Source organism: Notolepis coatsorum (genome assembly GCF_963971535.1).
Source record: "Notolepis coatsorum genome assembly, chromosome: 6".
Taxonomy (NCBI): Eukaryota; Metazoa; Chordata; class Actinopteri; order Aulopiformes; family Paralepididae; genus Notolepis; species Notolepis coatsorum.
In genome coordinates this window covers 2,684,304-2,689,334 of record NC_140170.1, presented here as the reverse complement: position 1 = coordinate 2,689,334, position 5,031 = coordinate 2,684,304, and positions in this window count along the sequence as shown.

Here is a 5,031-nt window from a genome sequence, read left to right as displayed (position 1 = left end):
ACCACCTAAATCTTTTCCCCTTAATTGACTGATATCAATCCCTGTCCCCTGAGCCGTTCAGCCATTGTGTTGTGTGAAGTGTGCCTGGTGCCAGTGTGTATGGCAGCCTGCGTAGCCCAAGGTCGGGTGCTACCAGTGGTGGTGAAGGAGGCAATTTCCACCCTACATTGTAAAGCGCTTTGAGTATCTAGAAAAGCGCTATATAAATGCAATGAATTATTATTTGTGGCAATTCCAGGTGTAGGGGTGGCAGAATAAACAACACACAGACAGGTTGCAGTTCCCAAAATCATACTCTTTATTTTCTTAGTCAAATAATAACGGTTTGCTGTCGGCCCGGCGGCGTCTCCGCTCTGTGGCCTTTTGCCTTGCGCTGCTACGGGGGACTGAGAGGAGGCTCCTCGGCTCCATTAAGTCCCCCCTCTCCAACAGGCGCACCGCGCCGTGATTCGCTAATCAGGTAATCACTCTGATGGGTATTTAGTGACAGGTGCGTCCGGAAGCGGACGCCCAAACATGGGCAGCGCCCAGCCATTGGGTCGCCACATAGCGCCCATCAATCACCAAGCCCAGGGGTGGCTTGGGGTTGCCACAGTACCCCCCCTCCAGCTCCGACCGTCGGGGAAGAGCGTCCGACGCCCAACAGGCATCCTTCCTGGAGAGGGCGTCTGCGTTGCCATGCGCCACCCCTGACCTGTGAATGACAGAAAAGTTAAATGACTGTAACTCCAGAAACCATCGAGTCACCCTGGCATTGGTCCCCTTTGTCTTGGCCATCCAGACTAGGGGGGCGTGATCCGTCACCAGCGTGAAACGCCTCCCCAGCAGATAATAGCGGAGCGTCTCCAGTGCCCACTTAATTGCCAGACCTTCGCGCTCCACCGCAGAATAGTTGCGCTCGTGTGGCAGCAGCTTCCTGCTCACATATAAAATCGGATGTTCCTCACCCTCCAGTTGCTGGGAGAGGACCGCTCCCAGTCCCACCTCTGATGCGTCTGTTTGTACCGTCATCTCCTTGTCGAAGTTCGGGGAGATCAGCACCGGTCCCGAACAGAGGGCAGTCTTGAGGTCCTCGAACGCCGCCTCCGCCTCCGGTGTCCACTTCACCGTGAACGGCCGCCGCGCCTGGGTCAGATCTGTGAGGGGAGCAGCGCGAGCAGCAAAGTTAGGGATAAACCTCCTATAATAGCTCGCTAGCCCATTAAATGTCCTGACCTGCTTCTTGGTTAAAGGGCGAGGCCACTCCCTTATTGCATCAATCTTCCTCTTCTGCGGTTTCACATTGCCCCGGCCTATTGTGAACCCCAGGTACTCTGCCTCTTCTAATCCCAGCCTGCATTTCTTTGGGTTGGCGGTGAGACCCGCCTCCCGGAGGGCCCCCAACACCGCTCTCACCTTTTGGAGGTGGGTGTCCCAATCTGACGAGTGGATGATAATGTCATCGAGATATGCGGCTGCATACTCCCGATGGGGCCGTAGTACTCTGTCCATCAGCCTCTGAAAGGTAGATGGCACCCCATGCAGGCCAAACGGGAGAACTTTATAATGGAACAGCCCATCTGGGGTGGAGAAAGCCGTCTTCTCCCTTGAGGCGGGGGCCAGAGGGACTTGCCAATAACCCTTCGTTAGGTCTAGTGTCGTGATAAATCTGGCCAGGCCCAGTCTGTCAATGAGCTCATCCACTCTAGGCATGGGATAGGCGTCAAACTTTGAAATTTCATTAAGCTTCCTGAAATCATTACAGAACCTGGTTGTTGAGTCGGGTTTTGGCACTAAAACAATAGGACTGGACCACCCGCTATGAGACTCCTCAATTACTCCCATCTCCAGCATGACCCGCACTTCTCTTCTGACTGCCTCTCTTTTTGCCTCTGGGATACGATAGGGCTTCAGCTTTACCTTGTCTCCCGGGCTGGTAATGATGTGGTGCTGGGCCAATGTGGTGCGGCCCGGCGTGGCCGAGAACACGTCCCGGTTCTGTTGGACCAGCTCCCGAAGCTCCTGCCGTTGGGTCGGGGACAACTGTTCCCCGATGGGAACATCGGCCGCCTCTGCCACCTGCTGCGCAAAAGGGGGAAGAGGGGGGGGCGAGAGCAACACATCCCGGGCATGCCATTTCTTCAACAGGTTAACATGGTATAACTGTCGATGCTTCCTACGGTCGGGCTGGTGGACCTTGTAGTTGACGGGACCCACTTTCTCGATTATGTCGTAGGGTCCCTGCCATTTGGCTAGGAATTTGCACTCTGCTGTCGGTACCAGTACTAGGACTCGGTCCCCCACATTAAACTCCCGTGGCTGTGCGCCCCGGTCATAAATGCGCTTCTGTGCGTCTTGGGCCTGTTGCATGTGTTCTCTCACCACTGGCCAGAGCGCCTTCATCCTGTCTCTCATTACCTGCACATGCTCTATGAGAGACCGGTGGGGCGACGGCTGTTCCTCCCAAATCTCCTTTGCGATGTCCAGGAGACCCCGCGGCTTGCGGGCGTAGAGCAGCTCAAATGGCGAGAAGCCAGTGGAGGCCTGTGGGACCTCACGCACAGAGAACATCAGAAAGGGCAACAACTGATCCCAATTCTTCCCATCCTTCTCCATCACCTTCCTTAGCATGCTTTTCAGGGTCTTGTTAAAGCGCTCGCACAGTCCATCCGTCTGTGGATGGTATATGGAGGTTCGTAGCTGTTCCACTTTCATTAGTTTGCACATTTCTTTCATGACCCGCGACATAAAGCACGAGCCCTGATCCGTGAGAATAGAGTCGGCAATTCCCACCCGACTAAACAAATGAAAGAGCTCCCGTGCCACAATTTTGGCCGTCACCGTGCGTAACGGGATGGCTTCGGGGTAACGGGTAGCATAATCTATGATTACCAGTATATACTGGTGGCCTCGGGACGATTTAACTAGAGGGCCCACTACGTCGAGGGCAATTCTTGAGAATGGGGTCTCAATGATGGGCAGCGGGATCAGAGGACTTTTATATTGTACCTTTGGTGCTGCGCGTTGACACTCTGGGCAGCTCCGGCAATAGTCCTCTACCGCTCTCTTCATGCCCGGCCAATGGAAACGCGCCCTTATGCGCTCCATGGTTTTGTCCACGCCCAGGTGCGCTCCGAGGATATGTGAATGCGCCAGCTGGAGTACAGTGGGAATAAAGAACTTCGGTACCAGCAATAGATCCCTAACCTCATCATTCTTTTTTACAACTTGGTACAGCAATTGTCTTTTTATTGCAAAGTGAGGATATGGCAGGTTACTCACCCCCTCCACGGGATTTCCATCTATGGTCTTGATATTCGCCCGGGCCTGCGTTAGGTTTGGGTCTTCCAGCTGGGCCGTTCCGAACTGACCCGCCAGGTCCCTCCCCACCTCGTCCGCCTGGGGGAACTCCGCAAAGGGGTCCTCGTCACTGTTATCCGTCTCGGGGCCCGCTTGGGGCGCTGGCGCGTCGTCACCCCCACCTGATGCCGTCTCTGTCTCACTCCCCGGTATATCCAGGGGTTCCGGCGCGTCGTCACCTACATCTGAGGCCGTCTCAGTCTCACTCCCCGTTACGTTCAGAGCACACACCTTCGGCTGACGTAACCCTTTCTTCTTCCTCGGTTTACCCGTAGAGGGTGGGGTGCGCGGGGAGATGACGGCTGAGCACAGCTGGCGATACAGGGGGCAGTCTCGACCAATCAGCAGCGCTACCGGCAGGTTAGGTATGACGCCGGCTGTCATCGAGCAGACCCCCTTGGTGGTTGTCAGGGTGATCGGCGCTGTAGGATACAACTTTGTGTCCCCGTGCACACAGGACACTGACACTTGCGGAGCCTCTGCGTCGCAGTGTGCCAAATGGGGCTGAACCAGCGTTATGGCACTACCCGAGTCCAGGAGCGCTACGGCATCTTTGTCGTTGACGCGCACGGGTAAAAGTGTCGCCGATGTTTCCTTATGGGCCCAACAGGCTGCGCCATAGTTGCACGTCTTTCCGCGGGGGTCTGAAGCTGCCGCCGATGGCATGGACACATCCCGGCCTGGGCAGTTCCACGAGAGATGCCCGGGCTCGCCGCAGTCGTAGCAGCGTCTTTGGTCCTGGTCGAACAGCGGTCTTCTTCGGGGTAGTTCGGGCTCACCTGCGTTCCCTACCCGGCCCCTTGGGCTGGGCTCGTCGGGACCCCTCCTTGTTCTCGGCCGCTCTGGCTTTTCCCCTCGCCCCCCTTTGAGTAACTCCCGCGTTACCTGGTGGGCCTCCACAATATTCACCAGCTGCTCCACGGAGCGGGGGTCCGCTTGACTCGCCTGCTTCTTCGAGTCATAGGGGAGGGCTCTGACAAAGCGGTCCATAACAATCCGTTCCAAAACCGTGGGGTCAGTCATTAGCCAGGCTCGGCTTGTGCGGACCAGGTCGTGCATCTGGGAGCGCGGGGAGGCCTGTGCGTCATACACCCAGTCATGGAACCGCTGCGCGCGGGACTGCAGACTATGGTCGTACCGGGACAGAATTTCCTGCTTTAGCCGAGTGTAGTTCCCGGCTTGCTCCGGTGGCAGGTCCTGGTAGGCCTTTTGTGCATTACCCGACAGGAAGGGGGCCAGCAGTCCCCCCCAGTCGTCTTCGGGCCAGCCCTCCCGGCCGGCGGTGCGCTCAAACGCCAGGAGATAGGCTTCTATATCCTCCTGCTCCGTCAGCTTGGGGATGAAGCGCCCGGGGTTAGGCCGCGTCCCGGCGGCCCCTTCCTCCTGCCGGTGAGCGGCCACCCGCTGGAGCTCCGCGTGGATTATCCCCGTCTGTTTCCTCTGTTCGTGCAGGGCCTCTTCGTGCCGGGTCTGTTGTTCCATGCTCGCCTGTACAAGCTGCTGCACCAGCGCGTCCATGCTTTTTCCGTTATTAAATTTATATATATATATATATATTTTTTTTTAATTTCTTTTATTCTATTCTGATAAAGTCTATTGTTGTTTATTCTGCACCCCTGATTGCCAGTAGACTATGCCCGCATTCTCCACCACTGTGGCAATTCCAGGTGTAGGGGTGGCAGAATAAACAAC